The sequence below is a fragment of the Populus nigra genome, chromosome 19, assembly GCF_951802175.1.
Source record: "Populus nigra chromosome 19, ddPopNigr1.1, whole genome shotgun sequence".
Lineage (NCBI taxonomy): Eukaryota > Viridiplantae > Streptophyta > Magnoliopsida > Malpighiales > Salicaceae > Populus > Populus nigra.
Window position 1 is genome coordinate 1,755,975 of NC_084870.1, and position 9,377 is coordinate 1,765,351.

At 32.3% G+C, this 9,377-nt stretch overlaps 1 pseudogene; it reads left to right on the top strand.

The window, feature by feature from the left end:
- Positions 1 to 1,859: 1,859 nt before the first annotated feature.
- LOC133680087 (large ribosomal subunit protein bL9c-like) lies at positions 1,860 to 5,167 on the top strand (annotated as a pseudogene).
- Positions 5,168 to 9,377: the final 4,210 nt, after the last annotated feature.

Here is a 9,377-nt window from a genome sequence, read left to right on the forward strand (position 1 = left end):
TTCCTTCAAATATGTTTTATGAGTGAAAAAAATACATCTTGCCTAACTTGTAGACTAAAAAATAGACTCCAATTAAAATATCTAAAAGTTATTATTCACATAGTAGTTGTCCTTTGTTTTTCAATGTTAATGATGTAATTGTGTTTATGATAACGGGTGATTCTAAGCAATTAAGTGTGGGCCTGTCATAACTAAATGAGGATTTGCCCAAAAGAAATTATATAGATGGCCTAGCAGATATATTTATGGACCAGTGAGACAAATCTAGACTTAAGAAGAGGTTTGGTTGTGTCATACCAGAATAACAAATCAAAAGGACAATTACTTTTGATCTGACAGTTAGATTGTGCTTAAATTTTTACAGAAGTTTCTGAAAGCTATTTTTCCTATAATAACCATTGCGTAGCTACGTGGACTATCAGATTTTTAAATATAAAAAATCTCACTTAGGGCTTCTGATTTTGACAGCTTTGAGATTTTCTTTGTTATTTTCGGAACCGATTGACTGGTTTCACTGACCATTATAAACTAATCGATCAATTGAGCCAGATGATGGCATAATTTCACCTTTTCACGCTTTAGAAACGTGACATTTAGTAAATATCGCACTTTGAAAGCATGTCAATATAAAATTATGCTATTTCACTAAATGTTTTTCAAATAATATTTTTTCCATTAATTTTTTACATTTACTAGGTTAATTGCACAATTTATTAAAATGAAGTGGAATTTAATCTTAACACTTTAGCTCTTCACTCTCTTTCCATTCAGTAGCTTATCAAACTAGCCTTTGAATACATCTAGTAAGAGGATTATTATCATTCTTCTCTGTTTACATCTTTTAGTACCTATAAACCTTAACCTGCACCAAGAACACAAATATAAGCGAAGTACAAACAAACACAAGTGAATGGTATCAACGTCACTTAGCTTCAAAGTTTCATAGAAAGCATGAACCACTTCAAAATTCTCCTTTTTTGCTCAGTGATTTCTACCAAAATTTATGTCTGTAATATTATTCCCTAATTTTCTTAATTTCTTTTCTTTTCTTTTTATGAAAGCACAACAAACCTAGAGAAAAATAATCAATTGTTACCTTTCATTTTCTCTAAACTCACAAAATCTCTAATCACTCGAACACAATTCAAATTGAAAAGCCCAACTTGTTGAAAAACCTAGATCTTATAGAAGCTAATTATAACATAACCTTCAAAAGCAACTTAATCTCACTGAACCAGGAAACCAAAATAGAATTGACATAAAAATAAAGAAAAGACACCAAGAATTAAAGAAGTCTCAAATTAGGGTTTGTGGTGTGATTTTGTTTCAACAATGTGGTTGTGATGGTCCCAATAAAAAGAAGAAGAAAGAATAAGAAAATGATGGGCGAGGTTAATTAAGGTGAAGAAAGAGAATAGGGAGAGGGAAGATAAAATTAAGTTAAAGATATTGTTGTTTTTTCATTAAAATTTAAATATGAGTAAAAAGAGTCAAGGTATTCTTTCCTTAAATATTAAACACAAGAAATATTTATTTAAAGGATCAATTTGAAATAAAATTATGTAGAATGATCAATTTAACTACATGTCAAAAGGAAGGAATGATTGGTACAAAAATAAAAAGGGTATCATTGTAGTTTATATCCATATAATGACCAAAATAACAAAAAAAAAAAAACTTGTAAATCGGTTATTTTGAGCACCAATGTCCAACAAATAAAACTAGGGAGACAGAAAGATTCTTATGAGTGGTAAAATGGTATCATCATCTACTACATCAATTCTTTCATAGAGTTCTTCTTCTTAGTTTCACAGCTTTGTTGGGCCACAAATGAAATCTCTAAATTACCAGATAAAAGAATGCCCATATTGGTTTTAGCTCAGAAGAAAGCCAAAAAGACAAGAAAGGTAATAATAAAATTGCATAACCTGAATTGGGGTCATGTCATTCTCTCTTAAATTGTGTTTTCTTGAAGAAAGATCTAGTCTTAATGTGTTGTTTTTTCATTTCTTGGCTACCAAAGAAAGAGCCTCTTAGGTTTTAGTTTTTTTTTTAATTTATAGGTTTGTTTGCATTGTTGTGTTAGATAATATTGAAACAGGATGTGACATATTTAGGAAAGAAAGGGCAACTGGTTGATGTCAAGGCAGGCTATTATAGGAATTTTCTGTTGCCTGGACAAGGCTCAAATTGTCAATCCTGATTTACTCAAGTAAAGTTTAACTTGACCAATACATTGATGTTTTTATGTCTTAATAATTATGTTAAGTTATTTGAATATTATTTTGATTGTTTCTGATTTTTTCAAATAAGAAAGAAACTTATCATTCATTTTCTCAATTTGAATGAGATATTGATGGATTAAATATACTGGTTAAAAGTGTATATTCAGAACATGTAATGTATTAGGTGGTCTATAAAGATGTTAATGGAAATTGTAAGTAATGTTTTAGGCTTGAATATCTCTTTTCAAATGAGATGATTCTACTTATGGTATGGAAAAAAACAACAACAATAACAACAAACACAAGCTATAATACACCTCATCCATCTAGACTTAAAGGGAGACATTGTTTTTAGCTAAACTTGGCTCATCATATGGATGATTTGATAGCAAAAAGCCTCTGGTAACTTAATAAACATCTCTTTCAGTCCTTAACATCCATTATCTTGAACAACAAACTTAGTTTAGCTGGCAATCCTACTCGTGGCAACTGTGGAAGGTAAAACATGATCATGAAGACAACTCATCTATGGAAATTATAACTAGATTGAACTTTTAAGAAATCATTAGAATCTGCAATTTTCATAATTGAGCTGGTGGAAGAGGAAGGCCAATGCAGCTGACTTTAGTTAATGGGGACCTAAGTATAGTTAAGTTGAGCTTTGTTGTTTCTTTTTACCTTTTCCTATTTTCCATGTTCATGTATTGACAAAATAAGGAGAAAAAACCCGACCATTCCCACAATTTAATTGCACTTAGTTTCTTTTAACCCATCCCATGACACTTCTTAAAGGAATAATGAATATGAACTTGATGAGAAGAAGAAAGACGGATAAAGAATAAAAGAAAAAGGTAAACTTGAATAGTGATGGAGTCAAAATTTAACAACATATACAAGAAACCTTTGCCATCATGTATTGGTCTTGTTCATCACCTTTGTTTACTCCGTGAAATGATAAAAGTTGAGTGATTGGTGCCATTGTCATCTAACAGGTTTTGGTATGTTTTTACCATTGAATTTCTTTATTAATTTGCCTTATTCTTTTCAGTGTACGTAAGAAATTAAGAATTGCATAAAAAACTTGCTAGAACATTCAAAGTCACACACAAAAAAATAAAATAAAAAATCAAAGTTCAAGTTCTAAAATATTCATTAGCTTACTCATATTACATTACATGGCCAAAGAGCTTTTATCTTTTTTATTTCTGATAGTGCAGTATTGATTAGAAAGTAATAGAAAACAATATAAGACATGGGGTATTGCTTAGACTCCAGGACATTTATTTTTAGGAATTATAGATTATTGAACTAGATGTGTGTTGGTCCTGACCTATATCATTAAAATCTTGAAGATATGATGTTTCTCAATTATCCATTTATTAAAAACAAATCTCCAATAACTTGTAGCAAAACTCATTGGAAGATCTACAGGCCAAATGTTCCCACACAAGTTTTGCTTAAGGTTTATGGCTAATGAAATTTCCCGATAACAAGTATATTTTTTAAACTTTGTATGTTTGAAAATTATTTATTTGCTTATCCAATACTAATTATATTGCATTCTCTTGATTTCCAAGGAAATGCGAATGGAAAAGGCAATAATTAAGACCGAGAAAAAATGAGTAATGAAATGCAACACATATATGTCACTATTAATTGTATATCTTGTGCACTTCTTTTGATTGCTATGATTCTTATATATCTTCAGGTAAAAAAGGAGGCACAACAGCTTGCACTCATATTTGAAACTGATGAAGGATTCAAGGTGAAGCGCAAAAGGGGGAAGGAAAGATAGATATTTGGGACGTGAGTTGAATCCAATACAACATTTGATTTTTTATGTTATTCACAATTCATTGTTTGCATGTCCTATCTGAATGAATGTATTTTGGCAGTGTAACTGCTTAAGATCTTGTTGACATAATCAAGGCATAAATTTAGAGGTATTGTCTTCCATCTATGCAGAATTACCACTATGCAAACACTTTTCACTAACATGATTATTGTAAATTGACCCTAGAAATTTATTAGTAACTCAGGAAACATGCATTTCTTTTATCAAATTCTCAAGACGAGTTTTGTAATTATTCATGCACCTTAGAATTATGATGAGAGAATATGTGCTATTTTGTTATAGAGAACACCATAGCCATTACCCTTCTTCAACCATAAAAAGCAACTTCTTCCGTGTTATTTTAAGTGTTGATTTTTAAATGTTTGTATGCCTTTTAGGAAAGGCAAATATGTGAACAAGTCCACAATATAGTTGGTTTGATTCATTACGAGAATAGATATTATTAATAATTATAATATCCTAAAACCAAAATTTAGAGGAAAAAACACTTCAAAATAGAATTTAGAAAGACAGTCCTTACATACCTTTATTGGTCTCCTTCAATTTGCTCGCTATTCCATTGGAACTTTCAAATATATACCATCTGACCTCATAATACTAGTATTAAGGTTTAAGATTTGAGATGGATTTTTTTCATGCAGTTTGTATCTATTTTAATCCTTTAGTTGTATTTGGTCACTAGCGTAGCTATCAGGATACAAATAGAGTGTTCTTAACCCAATGACAATTCAGTTTGCACTAGGCATGTGTGCACATGTGTCTACATCTGTGTGGCTTCATCCTCTAGTTGTATTAATCTTTCCCTTCCATCCCCCTGTATTTTGCTTATTGTTTTCTTCACTGATCTATAGGGATGTAGACAAGTGAATTGTTTCTTTTTCAGAAATCACGGAAACAAGAGAATATATTGCTGAACTTAAGCTTCACCTTGTATTTTGCTTATTGTTTTTTTCACTGATCTATAGGGGTATAGACAAGTAAATTGTTTCTCTTCCAGAAATCAAGGAAACAAAAAGAATATATTGCTGAACTTAAGCTTCACCCAGAAGTTACTATTTAGGTGAGGCTGAATGTCTATGCCAACTAAGGGTAAGTTATTTTATGGAGCTACTCTTTGAATGGACTGCACTTGCGCGTAACTCATATCATTATGGTATATGAGCATAATCTCCCTGTTAAAATTAGAGAGGGACTAGTTTCCTAACCACATCTTTAATCTTACTTACAATGGATTCTACAATTTGAATACCTAACAATATTTTTGCAGTCTAAATTCTTTTTTTTATTAATTGTATCATGAATTGTGATTCCTTTGTGATTCAAACGCCTATCTCTTAGGACTCAACTTGAGCTCACATGTCAAGAACGTATTCAGGCACTCAAATTTCTACCTTAGACGAGCAAATCAATGCTCTATATTTCATCTTACTTTTTGCATTATAGATCTAATTTTGAAAGATAAGACATTAGGTAAATAACAGTTTTATTGTTCAGCTAAAGAATAATAAAAGATAGGTATTTACCAAAATGCAAGATAAAGATAGGGTTAAGAAAAAAAATAACAGCCTTGATCCTCACATATTGTAGCGTCTGGGGTGGCCTATAGAGTTCCAAAGCTATTTAGTGTGTTTATAACGTGGTGTAAAGTGCTTTTCAATTAAAAATACAATAAAATGATGTTTTTTTTAGAAATTTTATTTTTATTTTTGACATAGCACATCAAAACAATAAAAAAGCACATACAAACATCAATTCAATGTTTTTTCAAGCAAAAAACAATTTAAAAAATAAAAGCTATCACAATGTCAAACAAGAATTTAGTATAATCAAGACTACTTTAAAGTTTTAAGGTGAAAATGCTATGCCATCCAAATTCAGTGACCATGATGCAAAATTACTTTATTAAATACTCATATAACAAATATTTAAGGATAATTTGTGTTACACTCGACATCGCGGCGACCTGTTCTCTTTCCTTGAAACCTGAATGAAATGAGTCTTATTATGAATGAGAGGGAAACATTCTAATCTTTTGAAAAAAGAGTCGTCATGTAGTATTATGGTCAATAAAAACTCTAACTGGTCTTAAGGGATTTGCAGTAAGGAACTAATTATGCTAAAGAAAAAATATTATTGCCCTTAAAATATTCTATCTAAAGTAGGTTACATTGCCTATCTTATCCTAAATTGCTAAGGTCTTTTTGTGTTTAAACTATTGGTGGTCTATCTATTGATGAACACAAATTTACTACGATGAGTTAAATCCTGATAAACACTTATCCATTCTAAAAGTTTGGTTGGTTTTTGTCATTTTTAATTGTTTGGTGAGTTAACAACTTTAAAGTGGTAATCTCACATCACAACTTAAGTTATATCCACTAATATACTAGTGAGCTTATATTAGGTCCATTAAACCCCGTCCAAATCCTAAAAAAAGTCTATGAAAGGTGCCTAAAAAAGGTTTACCTGTTCTATGATACCTTATATATTTCTAACTCTGGTGTTATGGGATATTGGATTGAAAACACTCCTAATTAGTGAGTATTTTAGGAAATTTAGTTTTACCCTTAACCGAAAATTTCACCATTTTTTTGCTTCGAGAAAATTATGATGAGAGGTTATTCTTTTAGTGTTGGCTCATTGTGAGTTCATACTTAAATATTAAAAGTGAATAACATAATAAATTTTTTTTATTAGGTTTTAAAATGGGCACTGGACCCATATGGATGATGAAAATGGGCTTTGACCCAAAATCAATTTTAAAGATCCGTCCTTAAATCACATAACAAACTAACATCTCAAGTTTTCACAATCAATCCCAACAATCCGCAATTAAACTCAAATCATAACCATTACATCACAATATTTATAACACATTCGACAAGTTTTTAATTTAGTCATCATATCACAATTCTTAAAATTACTAACATGTTGAATTTTTTATGAAAATAAACAATCCATGATTATTCACAACAAACCATAACAATTTACAATCAATAATAAAAATCATCAATGATCAATAATCCAACACAAATACAAAATCATGTTAAAATTTGTTTGAAAAAATTAACTTAATGGTTTCGAATTGACCTTCTGAGACGATTAGGGTTGTTCGTGAGCTATTGGAAGTTGATGAAACCATATGAATAAGGTTGGGACTTGTTGGAATAATGGTGGCGCGTGTTAGCCACGCGCCACTGCTGGCACGTGGTGGTCACGTGCCATCGCCAATAGTGACTGCCACCGGTGGTTCTGAAATGGCTTGGTCCTCTTTCTTCCTTGGTTGACAGTATGCCCCCACACTCTCTAATGAAGGAGATTGAGTTTAAGGAAGCTTTAGCCTTCTTTCTCTATTTTCTCCTATTCTCACTCCACAATGCCTCTTATTCTTGTTGTTGGATGTGGTTATCTTGAGTCTTTGTAGGAGAGGATGATGTAGGACAATAAGTGGTGGCTTGGTGACTAGTGTTTGGTAAGAATTAGAGGTCACAACTGTTACTAATGGCGTGATAAGGTCTTGGCTAGAGGTAAGTGTCATTGCTGATGGGCATGACCGTGAGTTTTGGTGGTGAAAAATGTAATTGTCTAGAAGAGGAAGGTCGATCAACCATTGAGAGATAAAAGGATGACCGAGAAGATGAAGAGTCACTAGGGAGGAAGCCGAAGTGATGCGAACCTCGTGATCACGTGGTCACGCAACCCACACGCAAAGACACCAATTCCTAGAAAGCCAAGTAAATCAGGTTTGATAGGAGTGTGACACAAAGATAACTTGTACCTAGGCAACCAGCACTATTGAAAATGGAGACCCCCACCCAACGAATATTGATTCGCGAATGAGAAGTATAAGGATGACGCTACAAAGACAGTTGTTCTTTGATAAATCATTTTTTAGTTCTTTAGAGAACCATGGAAGGGAGATTATCTCACCAACACACACACATAAAGTGCGGCAAACAAGAAGTTTTATTAATTTGAAATGTCTAACTTACATGTCTGGTTATGCCTTTATTTATACTAACTCTAGACTTAAATAAACCCTTAGGTGGACTTATATTAAGCCCACTTACAATTGACCCAATAAGTAATAATAACCCAAAGACTAAGAAGAAAATAATAAAAATTCAAAAATTACCATCCTAAATATGCTAGAATCAGATTTGTCACCATTAAAAAGTCCCAAATAGACTAGGAAATCTGATCTGAAGGTAGAATGTATTCTGAAGTCTTCTTTCCTTTTTGTAGCTAGGATGAATAAGGAATCCTTGTAAGAAAAGGATTCTGAAATAATTATAAATCCTTGCCACACTTGGAAACTATGTTGCAGCCCATTAAAGATCTTTGTAGAATTAGTAGATTTCTAAAATAAGCTATCACATCCTTTTAGGAAAAGAATCCTAGCCAAATAGGAAGTCCACAAGTCAAAAGGAAGTAAATAACAAAATTCGTATAACCTCTGTTGACCTGTATTTTGATGCCTTCCCGAATTTTGATTGACCTAAAATTTTAAACCAAGGTAGGAAAACATGTCAGGAGATTCCACGTAAAATTTCAGCTCGATCCAATGATCGGATTGAGAATTATGACTATTGCCGTAAAACTAGATAGGTGCACTTTTTACGTCAAAATCCGAATTTGACATTGCCTCGATCGTATCACGAAGAGTTGCTTGGAAAACCAACAATCGCTGGTCGAAGAAAATCGAAAGGTCATTTAGGAGGTGGAACACTAGACGATAAGATGAAAAATCATGGTAGGAGCTGGAAAACTAGTTTTGTGATGGAGATGAATAGGTTAGCTATTGTGTTTATTGGCTGGAAAGTGAAGGAGAGATCAGGAAGGTGGACTATATTGTTGTTGGAAAATGAAAGGAAAATGAATTATCACTGAAAAGGAAATGAAAAGTCATCTGGTGGAACGTGTGCTTGGTAATGAGGATGAGTATGACCTAGACTATGATGAAACTTTTGCACCAACTGCTAAGATGTTCACCATGCAAACCATACTAGCTCTTACTACATCTTAGTTATGGTCTTTACATCAGATAAATGTTAAGAATGTATTCCTAGATGGTGATTTCAAGGAGGAAGTTTACATGAGACTTCTTTCTGGTATGCTTACTTCCTTACCTAATGATGTTTGCAAACTAAAATGCTCTTTGTATGGTTTGAAGCAGGCACCATAAGTCTGGTTGGAAAAGTCTTGATCCATTCTCCTTGGTTTTTCCTTCACTTATAGTCAATATGACTCTTTCCTTTTTCTATAGAAGGCATCTGAGGGTATGGTTGTTCTCCTTA